The sequence below is a fragment of the Bubalus kerabau genome, chromosome 19, assembly GCF_029407905.1.
Source record: "Bubalus kerabau isolate K-KA32 ecotype Philippines breed swamp buffalo chromosome 19, PCC_UOA_SB_1v2, whole genome shotgun sequence".
NCBI lineage: Eukaryota > Metazoa > Chordata > Mammalia > Artiodactyla > Bovidae > Bubalus > Bubalus kerabau.
The window spans coordinates 40,119,489-40,134,553 of record NC_073642.1 but is presented as its reverse complement, the minus strand read 5'-3'; the positions used below and the strand labels follow the sequence as shown (position 1 = coordinate 40,134,553).

At 36.9% G+C, this 15,065-nt stretch overlaps 1 long non-coding RNA gene across 1 annotated transcript in view; it reads right to left on the bottom strand.

Moving 5' to 3' along the window:
• The window catches only part of LOC129633999 (uncharacterized), a 120,524-nt gene extending 105,473 nt beyond the window's left edge, over positions 1–15,051 (bottom strand). Inside the window, exons 1-2 of the long non-coding RNA XR_008705351.1 lie at positions 14,878–15,051; positions 7,685–7,760 (exon numbers count right to left, since the gene is read on the bottom strand). This is a non-coding gene — a long non-coding RNA (uncharacterized LOC129633999). The remainder of the gene's footprint in view (positions 1–7,684; positions 7,761–14,877) is intronic.
• Positions 15,052–15,065: the final 14 nt, after the last annotated feature.

Below are 15,065 nucleotides of genomic sequence, written 5' to 3'. Positions count from 1 at the left end.
ATTAAGGAAAGCTTGGATGGAGTCCAGAAGCAAATTATTATACTCTACTTAGTGTCACTGAAAACAGGACCATTTTATTTTATATTGAATCCTTCTGCATTTTCAGGTACCTTAGAAAATACTGTGAATAATTCAAGGAAAATATTAAATAATAGAAAACAAGAGAGAAATAAATTTAAATAGTATCATCAAATGAAACATTTTAAGCTAAGAATGGAAATGAGAATGAAGGCAGTGATGTTTATAATGAGATATAGGATAGCTACTCTGTGCAGTCAATGATTCATGACAGCACTGGAGTATAATGTGGGATGAGAGGCAATTAAGAATAGCATAAATATAGCCTAAAAGAGTCTATCACTACCAAAATTGAGTGGACCCATCCAGTCTGGTGACTCATTTTCATTTTGCAACACACATTTTATATATATTTATTTATAAAACAAATTATATATATATTTATTTATAAAATTATATATATACTTATATATTGTATATAAAGGGGAACTTCCCTGGTGGTTCAGATGGTAAAGCGTCTACCCACAATGCGGGAGACCTGGGTTCAATCCCTGGGTCAGGAAGATCCCCTGGAGAAGGAAATGGCAACCCACTCTAGTACTCTTGTCTGGAAAATCCCATGGATGAAGGAGCCTGGTAGGCTACAGTCCATGGGGTTGCAAAGAGCTGGACACGACTGAATGACTTCACTCACTTATTGTATATAAAACAAAAAGTCTGTAGTGAGTAAATGAATTTCAAATTACATAGCTGCTTGAAAATAATCATTCATTTTTTCACTTCTGGCTAAATCAATATGCCGAAAATTTTAATGCATACTGTTGCCTTCTTCAGCGTATCCTCAACTGTTTATTTATAATCTAATAGATATGTAAGGATGACAGATGAAATGTTGTTTGAGGTGATGAACTGTTTGTCTGACTAGCAACAAAGCATAGTGCAATGATTAAGAACATGGTTTGAAATCAGTCTAGTCTTGATTTGAGCTCTATATATGCCACTTAGTCATGCAGCAGATATTTTTATTAATACTGCATCAATTAATGTTGCATTTCTATTAACATTGCATCTATTGCATCTTAATTTCTCCATCTGTAGTAGAAAAATAATAATAATATCTACCTCAAAAATTTGCTGATATTATATTAGAATTAAATAATGCATGCAAAAGATTCAGTTTACTACTTAAAAATTTTCTGGAGAGATTTTCTTTCAAATGAGGCTTCATATGATTCAGAAACCCCAAAACTGTAAAGAAGTGTTTTTAAAAGAACAACATGAGGGCTATATTGGGGAGTTTATCAGAATAAAACACAAAAGCAAAATTCCAGATGGGGAGCCTCACATATAAAAGCAGAAACAAATCAGAATGCAACTCATCCTGAGTAATGAGCAATATCAAGCATACACATATATACCAAATGGAATCAGAGACCAAGAACTTCATATGGTTCAGCAATCGGATGAAGATTATAAAATAATTTGTGCAATTATGAAAGATTTTAAAGAGCAATAGAAATCTGAATAAAAGAACAAGACACTATGAAAAAGAACAAGGTCATCTGAAAAAAAAAATTGAAAAGCAAGAAGTCTAGCAATTAAAATGTAAATTGTAAAAAGATGTGTTATAGGGATAGTTCAACATTCAAGAAACTACTATCATGGCATTTGGTTCCATCACTTCATGGCAAATAGAAGGGGAAAAAGTGGAAGTAGACAGATTTTATTTTCTTGGGCTCCAAAATCACTGAGAATGATGACTGCAGACATTAAAAGACACTTGCTCCTTGGAAGGAAAGCTATGACAAACCTAGAGAGCATATTAAAAAGCAAAGATATCACTTTACCAACAAAGGTCTATATAGTCAAAGCTATGGTTTTTCTGGGAATTGTATGGATGTGAGAGTTGAACCATAAAGAAGTACGAGCACTGAAGAATTGATTCCTTTTAATTATGGTGCTGGAGAAGACTCTTGAGAGTCCTTTGGATTGCAAGGGGGATCAAATCAGTCAATCCTAAAGGAAATCAATCCTGAATGTTCATTGGGAGGACAGATGCTGACTAGTCAGAATGATGTGTGCCCTAATAAGATGATGACCACGAGAAGAGATAAATACAGGAAGAATGCCATGTGAAGATGGAGGCAGAGATTCAACTGATGCATTTACAAGCTAATGAGTGCCAAGGATTGCCAGTAGTCACCAGGAGCTAGGAGAGATGCAAGGAACATATTCTTCCTAAGAGCCCTCAGAAAGAACCAGTCTTAATGACCTCTCTATTTTGGACATTCATCCTCAAGACTCAGTTTGGTTCAGTTCAGTCGCTCAGTCACGCCCAACTCTTTGTGACCCCATGAATTGCAGCACACCAGGCCTCCCTGTCCATCACCAACTCCCGGAGTTCACTCAAACTCACGTCCATCGAGTCGGTGATGCCATCCAGCCATCTCATCCTCTGTCGTCCCCTTTTCCTCCTGCCCCCAATCCCTCCCAGCATCAGAGCCTTTTCCAATGAGTCAACTCTTCGCATGAGGTGGCCAAAGTATTGCAGTTTCAGCTTTAGCATCAATCCTTCCAAAGAACACCCAGGACTGATCTCCTTTAGAATGAACTGGTTGGATCTCCTTGCAATCCACGGGATTCTCAAGAGTCTTCTCCAACATCACAGTTCAAAAGCATCAATTCTTGGGCACTCAGCTTTCTTCACAGTCCAACTCTCACATCCATACATGACCACTGGAAAAACCATAGCCTTGACTAGACGGACCTTTGTTGGCAAAGTAATGTCTCTGCTTTTTAATATGCTGCCTAGGTTGGTCATAATTTTCCTTCCAAGGAGTAAGCGTCTTTTAATTTCATGGCTGCAGTCACCATCTGCAGTGATTTTGGAGCCCAAAAATATAAAGTCTGACACTGTTTCCCCCATCTATTTGCCATGAAGTGATGGAACCAGATGCCATGATCTTAGTTTTCTGAATGTTGAGCTTTAAGCCAACTTTTTCACTCTCCACTTTCACTTTCATCAAGAGGCTTTTTAGTTCCTCTTCACTTTCTGCCATAAGGGTGGTGTCATCTGCATATCTGAGGTTATTGATATTTCTCCTGGCAATCTTGATTCCAGCTTGTGCTTCTTCCAGCGCAGTGTTTCTCATGATGTGCTCTGCAAATAAGCTAAATAAGCAGAGTGACAATATACAGCCTTGATGTACTCCTTTTCCTATTTGGAACCAGTCTGTTGTTCCATGTCCAGTTCTAACTGTTGCTTCCTGACCTGCATATAGGTTTTTCAAGAGGCAGGTCAGGTGGTCTGGTATTTCCATTCTTGCTATTTCAGCCCCTGATTTGTGATACTTCGTTATGACAACCCTGAGAACCTAACACATTAGACTTCATAAGATGAAAAACTTGTGCTCACCAAAATCCATCATTTAAGAAAACTAATAGGACACTCACGAACTGAGAAAAATATTTACAGAACAAGTACCTAACAAAGGGTTATAGACAGGATATAAAATGAATTCTCACAATGGAATAATAAAAAGACAAACCACCCAGTTAAAATAGTGAAAGATTTAAACAGACACTTTGAAAAGGAAGATATACAAATGATCAATAACCTTACGAAAAAGATGCCCAATATTTAGTAGCCATCAAGAAAATATTCATTAAAATCATAGCACTACACACCCACTGGAATGGCAAACACTAATAATGATAGCATCAACTTCGTGTTAATGAGGACATGGAGTAACCAGAACTCTCACTTTTTCTTGGTCATTATGTAAAATGATACATTTTGTAAGTTTGACAGCTTCTTTTAAAGTTAAATAAATACCTGTTAATCTAACAATTCCACTCTTAAGATATAACTCAAAAGAATAGAAAATATGTATCCTTAAAGAGTGTGGTTCCCAAATGTTTAATGCAGATTTATACATAGTAGCAAGAAGTTGCAGACAGTCCGAAGACCATCAGATGGAGAATGGATAAAGAAGTGGAGGCATACTCATACAGTGTAACACTATTCAACAAGAAAAAGGAACAAGCTACAGTTATGTTAAATAACATGGCAGATCTCAGAAACATTATACAGAGTGAATGAAGTCTTGCATGAGTACATACTGAATGATTCCATTTATATGAAATTCTAGAAAATGCTAAAATAATCTATGGTCAAAAAAATCATAAGAGTGGGAGGGTTGACTGAAAAGGGATGGAGAGAGCTTTTTGGGTTGATAATAATATTTTATTTACTGATAGAGATTTGGGTTCGCTAGTGTATGCACTGGTCAAAACTCAGTAAGATGTAATTTTTGCATTTCAATGTGTGTAAATGTTATCTTAAAAAACAGATAAGTATCAAATTCCATTTGATATGCATACTTCAGGTTTTAGGAGTGCAGTTTAATATGGGATTCATGACAAAAGTTAAAAACTGAGGAATAGATAGAGATATGAATAGATGGATATATGATACAATAAAATAAACATAGCAAAATTTAACTGTATAATCTTGTTGATGAGTATATAGTGTTCACTGTCCTATTCTTTCAACTTTTAGGTATGCCTGAAAATTTTCATGATGAAGGATTCTGGGTGGACAATGGATGCTAATTACAGCTGGCAAATATAATTAGCTAATTATAGGAGGCAACTATAACAAAAGATATGCTAGAACTGAATGTTCTTTGGTAGCACTGATGCTGAGGCTGAAACTCCAATACTTTGGCCACCTGATACAAACAGTCAACTCACTGGAAAAGACTCTGATGCTGGGAAAGATTGAAGGCAAAAGGAAAAGGCGGTGGCAGAGGATGAGATGATTATATAGCATCACCAACTCAACAGACTCAATCTGAGTGAATTCCAAGAGCTAGTGAAGGACAGGGGAGCCTGGCATGCTGCCGTCCATGTTATCGCAAAGAGCTGGACACAACAGAGCAACAACAATGCTAGAACCATTATAGAACTGTGATGGTAAAACAGAGATGAGGTTATAAATCAGTGGCAAAAGATTGAATCAGTCAATAAATGGTGCATGGACAATTGGCTGTCCATATGGATGAAGTCATCTCACACCTCACTCAAAAATAAAATCCAGATGGATAGAAGATCTAGATGTAAAAGCAAAACTGCATTACTTTTAGGAAAAAAATAAGAATATTTTAAATCTGGGGGTTGGCAAGGATATTCTAAAATAGCCACCAAATCCAAAAATCATAAAAGAAAATAATTTCACATTAAAATGGAGATAATTTCTATACAGCAAGGGCCATCATAATAAAAGTGAAAAGACCAGCCACAAACTGAAAGTTATATTTTTTTCACACATATAACTGACCAACTGTTATATCCAACATAAAAGAAGATTCTCACAAACTAAAAAGAACAACCCAGTCAAAATGGACATCAGAAAGTTCATAGAAGCAGCATAGAATATGGCCAAAAAAATATTTTTTTAATATGCTGAGCCTCACTAGTATTTGGAAAAGTGGTAAGTCAGAAGAAAGTAAGAGATCATTATTAATTAATATCCTATCACATGATCTGTGGGCAAGATATGAGGAAAATGTATATCTTATCCATACTGATGGAAAGGCAGGTCAGAAAGTCAAATATGTACATACCCTAGACCCAGAAACCAGTGCAGGGATCTTCTCATGAGAAACTCTCATAGATGTACATAAAGACAAATCCAGTGATGGTCCCTATAGCTCTGTTTGTAGCATGATAAAAATAAATGGCTTTACTGTCATAGACTTACATAAACAATGAAACAGTGGAACCTAGAAGTATACATGAATTTATCTATACATAGCAACATGAATGTACCTCAAAGATGTGATTTAAATAAAGAATATAATTGAAAATATAAAATTCAGAATGATACCAATTATGAATAACATTAAACACAAAATAATAGAATATATGAGTTAGAAATATATACATGGATGGTAATATTTTTTAAACATGCTTTAGAATGCTACCAATTGTAAGACAACTATTTGTCTCTTGAGAGAGAGAGGGAAGGGAATAGAATGAGAGATATGGAGCTATAAATCTGGGTGTCCCTTTATCTTTTTAAAAAAGAGCTAAATTAACTATCATCAATATGGAAAAATGTTAATATAGATATCTCTTGTGTAAGTTTCAGTTTTCAGTTGGAATATTTCAGAGTAAAATTTGAAATGTTTTAATAGGAAGAAACATTTATGTCAGTTTATTTGGCTAATTTAAAAGGAAATATGTATACCTGTGGCGGATTCATTTTGATATTTGGCAAAACTAATACAGTTATGTAAAGTTTAAAAATAAAATAAAATTAAAAAAAAAACCAATGGGGAAAAAAATAAATAAAAGGAAATAATATATAACTTTGAACGGAAAGATATGTGCCTCATTTTAATTATTTATATGTTTGAAAGGACCTATTCATATTCCTTTGAGATGCTGTCTATAATGCCTTCATCAAGATTACTTGCCCTTTGAAGATCACTTCCATAAGATGCTGGAAATAGTAAGTAAAAAACAGTGGTAACTAAAGTTCAAGCAATAGGAAAAATGGACAGCTTAAAAGATGCAGCAAAAGGCAAAACCCTCTGTGGCAAAGTATAATTCTTCCAATCCCTGGAAGTCCATCCAGAGATGGAGAAAACGAACCATGTTTATCTTGTGCATTTCTTATTCAATAAAATTTCAGTTTTTGTTTTGTATCAAAAATGGCAGCTTAGACAGATAGCTCACAAGTAATATTTAAGACTCCTGATGTGAATTATTATCAAAATTATAAACTTTCACTTTGCTAGTCATCAAATTCTGGTGCTATTAGTTTGTAAATACTGGTTTTGTAGATAATTTTTTATGCCAACCAGTGTCATTTCAGTTTTGAAATATTTCAAATGTAGATTCTCCTATGAAGTCATAGAATAAAACATATTATTTAAAACTAATAATATTTTTCATATTACTGCAGACTTTCTGCATATCAGCCACCATGCTGTAATGATATTTCTTATAATACTGAATAATAATTTTGTAGCTGAGTATATTGAGGATATTACTCAGTATTGCCCAGGCATATCACTGTAGGGTTTTATCTCTTGAAATACAGGGAGTGAGTGTTATATTATAAAATATGGCTGTATTGGAAATAGTTGGTGTGTATTAGAATCTTAGTGGGTGAACTGACACATTTATATACCTCAAACTTATTGCTCAATTAATTTCATCTAAAACCAAACATAAGATTCCCATTTACTTCCCAAATAAGGCATCTAACTCTTACTGTGTATATATTATTTTCCTTTGTAGGTGGTTTTTCTTTTGATAGTATCTGGCTAAATATCATATACAAATATCATTGTTTAATACATTTTAATTGATTTATTGAAATGAGATGAATATATAGCAAGACATTCATCTCCAACATATACATGCTGTATGTATTCATTCATTTATTGAATATATATTAAACATAAAGTGTATGATGTAGACTATAGTAGAGAGCCAAAACTATACCATTTTGTACCCCCGAAACTTAAGGGTTAGTGAGGGAAACAAACCAAAATATTGACAAAGAAATAAAGCAATTAATACTTACAAATAATACTAAGTTCCATGGAGAAAATAAACATTGTGGAATGATACACAGTAAGAGTATACTTACTCAGATAAGGCAGTCAGAGAAGGCTTTTCTCAGGAGGTGTTGCTGAAAGTGATGAAAGTATAATCACTTCACCCTGCTGGTTAATGATAAAACACCAAGTTAATGTCAATAGGAAAGATGTTTAATAACCTGAAAGATGGAGCTTCATAGACTTATTGGTGGAGATTTTAAAGTTTGTTCTTAACCTAGAGTCCATAATATGCACTTGTACATGCTCCACTGTATCCAATTCTTTGCAACCCTTTGGACTGTAGCCCATTAGGCTTCTCTATCCATGGGATTTTTCAGGCAAGACTACTAGAGTGAGTTGCCATTTCCTCCTCCAGAAGGTCTTCCTAAACCAGGGATCAAACCCATGTCTCCTGTATCTCCTTCATTGCAGGCAGAATTTTTTACCTATTGAGCCATCAGGGAAACCCAGAATCTGTAAAATTCTAGCCAAAATGCAATGTTCACATAACAAGGCAGAGAGTAGAGCTATAACCAAAGTCTTACATGATCATATTCTGGAAAAGAATAAAAATCCTTTCTAAGTATAATTTAAAATCCTTGTAAGCTTACTTGTGAATTGAATAACTTCAGTTAAAGAGATTAAAAATTTATACAACTAATAAAAAACACATAAATCATTATCCTGTAGACCTGAAACTAATATAATGTTATATAGCAGTTGTATCTCAATTTAAAAAAAGGAAAAAACACAAAAATTCATCTTGTAAAACAAATATTAATATGATACAGCATATAGTGAGGCCTGTGCAGAAAGTATATCAAACAAAGAAGAGGAGCAGCCAAAGACAGACCCAAAAACTAAAGTAAGAAAGGGAGGGATGGACCCAAGAGTGATTAAGAGCCACTCCCACAGTTTAAGCTACTGAGGAGAAACAAATTAAATTCTATAATGTTATATTGCTTGCATTAACTTGTAGTAAATATATTTTAATTTTCTCCCCACAGTGTTCATTAGGTTTTTTTGGTGGACTTTCAGAGTCTAAATTGAAGCTGTCAGGTTTTGATATTATGAAATAGTTGAACACCTCCAGGTAAAATGGCAATGCAAATTCTAATAATCATTCCTTTTCCACATGGTAATAATCTGGGGTTCTCTGGTGACTCAGATAGTGAAGAATCCACCTGGAATGCAGGAGACCTGTGTTTAATCCCTGGGTTGAGAAGATCCCCTGGAGAAGGGAATGGTTACTCACTCCAATATTCTTGCCTGGAGAATCCCATAGACTGAGGAGCCTGGTGGACTACAGTCCATGGGTCACAGAATCATGATAACAATCTTGGGAATAAAATTTTTTAAATGAGTACCATAAGTGGAAACGGATAGAGTGTGACCCTCATACTAGAAATTCTAGTTATTTTCCTGTAGTACAACAAGAAAGAAGAGATGAGAGACTAATCCTCAGCTCCATCTCCTAAAAATCAGCATAGCCTCAGTTAAGATATGACTTGGGCAAAAGACTTAAAGTGACCTCTAATGAGAAAAATGGTGACTGAGGGCAAGAGTTGGTTATGAATAGACTGTAGTGCTAAAAATTATACCTTTCCCAACAAAATACTTAAGGCATTGACACAGAAAGATCTCAGGATTCTCACAAAGGCAAACTGGGGGAAAACCTGCATTGTGGGGACCTCCACCTGATATAGCAGAGTATTTTGGTGGATATAAGTGCCAGGAAGCAGGACAAGTGCAATCATGTTTTGTAAATTGTGTGGAGTTTATGGAAAATTCAAAACTAGATATGAACCTCAACTTACAGTTATCTACTGAGTAAGACAAGGGTCCCCAACCTTCAGGATCTAAAGCCTGATGATCTGAGGTAGAGTTGACATAATTAATAATAAAGTGCACAATAAATGTAATATGGTTAAATCCTCCTGAAACCATTCCCCTCCCAAGTTCATGGAAAAATTGTCCTCCATGAATGGGTTCCTGGTGCCAGAAGGTTGGGGACCACAGGAATAAGATACATTCTATGTAGAAACACTTGAAAGTTCTGATCCTTCTGTTCGTTTCAAAAAGTTATCATCATGACATTCATGGGACCACACTTTTCCAGTATGGCGTCATCTTGATCAATCTTCTTTAATCCCTCTTAACTATCTTTGTCTAACTAAGTGTCATCTTGATCAATCTTCTTTAATCCCTCTTAACTATCTTTGTCTTAACTAAGTGTCTATCCTTTGGCCTTGGTGTCCACTCCTACAAGCTCATCTCTTCTTGCTCCCCACATTCTGGGCATAATATCTGCATGGTTTCAATGGCTCTACACGTGGAAATATAGATGTCTTTCTGGAGCCAAGGCACATCCATGCACACACACAAGCATTGAATATCAAGGGGTCTGAGTATGAAATTCTTCAGGCTCCATCCTATTCTTACTCACCTACATCCTGAATGTTAGCTTTCATTTTGAATTATTTTAATTCTTCCTAATAGCATATACTTTGGCCTCTGGACCTCTGAACATTTTTTTTTTCCCTCACTACTGAAAGCTTCCTCTTCCATCTGTTCTTAAACTTTTGTCATCATAAAGTACTTAGATTAAAGATTTACTGAGCATGGCCCCACCCATCAGAACAAGACCCAGTTTCCCCCTCAGTCAGTCTCTCCCATCAGGAAGCTTCCATAAGCCCCTGATCTTTATCCATCAGAGGGCAGAGAGAATGAAAATCACAGTCAGAAAACTAACCAAACTGATCACATGGAACACAGCCTGTTTAACTCAATGAAACTATGTGCCATGTCATGTAGGGCCACCCAAGACTGACTGGTCATGGTGGAGAGTTCTGACAAAGCGTGGTCCACTGGAGAAGAGAATACCACTTCAGTATTCTTGCCTTGAGAACCCCATAAACAGTATGAAAACGAAAAAGATAGGACACTGAAATGTGAACACACCAGGTCAGTAGGTGCCCAATATTCTACTGGACATCAGTGGAGAAATAACTCCAGAAAGAATGAAGAGATGGAGTCAATGCAAAGACAACACCCAGTTGTGAATGTGACTGGTGATGAAAGTAAAGTCCAATGCTGTAAAGAGCAATATTGCATAGGAATCTGGAATGTTAGGTCCATGAATCAAGGCAAATTGGAGGTGGTCAAACAGGAGATGGCAAGAGTGAACATAGACATTTTAGGAATCAGAAAACTAAAATGGACTGGAATGGGTGAATTTAACTCAGATGACCATTATATCTACCTTGGTGGGCAACAATCCCTTACAGGAAATAGAGTAACCCTAATAGTCAACAAAAGAGTCCAAAATGCGGTACTTGGATGCAATCTCATAAATGACAGAATGATTTCTCTTCATTTCCAAGGCAAACCATTCAATATCACAGTAATCCAAGTCTATGCCCCAACCAGTAATGCTGAAGAAGCTGAAGTTGAACGGTTCTAAGAAGACCTACAAGACCTTGTAGAACTAACACCCCAAAAAGATATCCTTTTCATTATATGGGACTGGAATGCAAAAGTAGGAAGTCAAGAAATACCTGGAGTAACAGGAAAATTTGGCCTTGGAGTACAGAATTAAGCAGGGCAAAGGCTAACAGAGTTTTGCCTAGAGAATGCATTGGTCATAGCAAACACCATATTCCAACAACACAAGAGAAGATCTACACATGGACATCACCAGATAGTCAATACCGAATCAGATTGATTATATTCTTTGCAACCAAAGATGGAGAAGCTCTATACAGTCAGCAAAAACAAGACCAGGAGTTCACTGTGGCTCAGATAATGAACTCCTTCTTGTCAAATTCAGACTTAAATTGAAGAAAGTAGGGGAAATAACTAGACCATTCAGGAATGACCTAAAACAAATCCCTTACAATTATACAGTGGAAGTAAGAAATAGATGCAAGGGATTATATCCGATAGACAGAGTGCCTGAAGAAATATGGGCGGAGGTTCATGACATTGTAGAGGAGGCAAGGATCAAGACCATCCCCAAGGAAAAGAAATGCAAAAAGGAAAAATGGTTGTGGAAGGAGGCAAACAAATAGCTGAGAAAAGAAGAGAAGCTAAAGGCAAAGGAGAAAAGGAAAGATACACCCATTTGAATGCAGAGTTCCAAAGACTAGCAAGGAGAGATGAGAAAGCCTTCCTCAGTGATCAGTGCAAATAAATCAGTGATCAGTGCAGAGGAAAGCAATAGAAAGGGAAAGACTAGAGATCTCTTCCAGAAAATTAGAGATACCATGTGGAATATTTCATGCAAAGATGGGCACAATAAAGGACATAAATCGTATGGCTCTAATAGAAGAAGAAGATATTAAGAAGAGGTGGTAATGATACACAGAAGAACTATACAAAAAAGATGTTCATGACCCAGATAATCACAATGGTATGATCACTCACCTAGATCCAGACATCCTGGAATGCAAAGTCAAGTGGGCCTTAGGAAGCATCACTATGAACAAAGCTAGTGGAGGTTATGGAATCCCAGTTGAGCTATGACAAATCCTAAAAGATGATACTGTGAAAGTGCTGCATGCAGTATGTCAGCAAATTTGGAAAACTCAGCAGTGGCCACAGCACTGGAAAACGTTTTCATTCCACCCCAATGAAAGGCAATGCCAAAGAATGTTCAAACTACCACACAACTGCACTCATCTCACACACTAGTAAAGTAATGCTCAAAATTCTTCAAGCCAGGCTTCAACAGTACGTGAACTGTGGACTTCTAGATGTCCAAGCTGGATTTAGAAAAGGCAGAGGAACCAGAGATCAAATTGCCAACATCCATTGGATCATTGAAAAAGCAAGAGAGTTCCAGAAAAACATCTATTTCTGCTTTCTTGACTATGCCAAAGCCTTTGACTGTGTGGATCACAACAAACTGTAGAAAACTCTGAAAGAGGTGGGAATACCAGACCACCTCACCTGCCTCCTGAGAAATCTGTATGCAGGTCAGGAAACAACAGTTAGAACTGGATCTGGAACAACAGACAGGTATGAAATAGGGAAAGGAGTATATCAAGGCTGTATATTGTCACCCTGCTTATTTAACTTCCACGCAGAGTACATTATGTGAAATGCTGGGGTGGATGAAGCACAAGCTGGAATCAAGATTGCTGGGAGAAATACCAATAACCTCAGATACACAGATGACACCACCCTTATGGCAGAAGGTGAAGAAGAATTAAGGAGCCTCTTGAAGAGAGTGAAAAAGTTGGCTTAAAGCGCAACATTCAGAAAACTAAGATCATAGCATCTGGGCCCATCACTTCATGACAAATAGTTGGAGAAACAATGGAAAGAGTGAGAGACTTTATATTCCTGGGCTCCAAAATCACTGCAGATGGTGACTGCAGCCATGAAATTAAAAAACGCTTGCTCCTTGGAAGAAAGTTATGACGAACCTAGACAGCATATTAAAAAGCAGAGACATTACTTTGTCAACAAAGGTCCATCTAGTCAAGGCTATGGTTTTTCCAATAGTCATGTATGGATGTGAGAACTGGACTCTAAAGAAAGCTGAGCGCTGAATAATTGATGCTTTTGAATGTGGTGTTGGAGAAGACTCTTGAGAGTCCCTTGGACTGCAAGGAGATCCAACCAGTCCATCCTAAAGGAAATCAGTCCTGAATATTCACTGGAAGGATTGATGCTGAAGCTGAAAGTCCAAAACTTTGGCCAACTGATGCATAGAACTGACTCATTTGAAAAGGCCCTTACGATGGGAAAGATTGAAGGTGGGAGGAGAAGGGGATGACAGAGGATGAGATGGTTGGATGGCATCACCTATTCAATGGACATGAGTTTGAGTAAACTCCGGGAGTTGGTGATGGACAGGGAGGCCTGTTGTGCTGCAGTCCAAGGGGTCACAAAGAGTGGGACATGACTGAGTGACTGAACTGAACTGAAATACTTAGCTTAGATGTTACCTGGTCAAGAGACCTTGTTCAAGAGACGTTCCCTTGTACCTCCTCTGCCAAAGCAGATACTTTGTATGTCTCCATTGAGAAGCAGACTACTTGCCACCTTGTACCACTCACAGTCATTCAGTTCAGTTCAGTTCAGTCGCTCAGTCATATCCGATTCATTGCGACCCCATAAATCGCATCACGCCAGGCCTCCCTGTCCATCACCATCTCCTGGAGTTCACTCAAACTCATGTCCATCGAGTCGGTGATGCCATCCAGCCATCTCATCCTCTGTCGTCCCCTTCTCCTCCTGCCCCCAGTCCCTCCCCGCATCAGAGTCTTTTCCAACAAGTCAACTCTTCTCATGAGGTGGCCAAAGTACTGGAATTTCAGCTTTAGCATCAGTTCTTCCAAAGAACACCCAGGGCTGATCTCCTTTAAAATGGACTGATTGGATCTTCTTGTAGTCCAAGGGACTCTCAAGAGTCTTCTCCAACACCACAGTTCAAAAGCATCAATTCTTCTGTGCTCAGCTTTCTTCACAATAATTAGCATTGCTTTAAATGTTTTCTCCCTGCAAAAATGAGTTCCATGAAGATAGTAATGTTGCCTGGGAGTTCACAGTTCTTTCTTTAGTGCCTCAATTGTTTTGTTTTGCAGTTTCTCAATAAATATTTCTTGGGTGAATGAATAAATAGAAAACAAAAGAAAACAGCAACGAAACCTTTAAGAAAAATTTAGAAACAAAATGACAGTTATGAAGAGCATATCAGTTATGCCAATAAATATAAATTAAAATCTTACACAAAGAAGATTTTTAAGTTAGTCTAAAATATGAATTCTAACTCATGTTGTATAATCACCTAAAATAAGGTGTGTGCATGTTATTTGCTCAGTCCTGTCTGATTTCTTGGGACCCCATGGACTGCAGCCCTCCATGTTCCTTTGTCCATGGGATTTTCCAGGCAAGAATACTGGAGTGGGTTGCCATTTCCTTCTCCAAAAATAAGATAGCACAATAAAATTAAAATGAATTGAGCAAAAATATTTAAGAATATTAAAAATACAAAGTAAGAAGGCAAAGTGGTATTAGTATTAGAAAAAAAATAATTTAAGGAAAAGCTTATTTAATGGAATAAAGCTTCCAAATATATAATCTACACTGAATATTTGTTATTTAGTCTCTAAGTCGTGCTGGACTCTTGAGAGTCAAGCAAAATAAATCAAACAATGAATATATAACTACATTAATATTTACATTCCAAATAACATATCAATAAAATATTTTTTAAGTTTATCAGATTACCAACCCTTTGTCAGGCCCCAACAGGGGTTCTCCTGCTGGGTGCTGGTTTTTGTGGGCCCAAGGAGACCACATTCTGTTGAGAAGCAAAAGAAAGTTTAAAATTTTTCGTCAAAGAATGGAGAGGTAGGAAATCAAACTCTGCTGTGCACATTTTAGGGCCCGTCTGTGGGTGGACTACTTTATCCGGGTCTC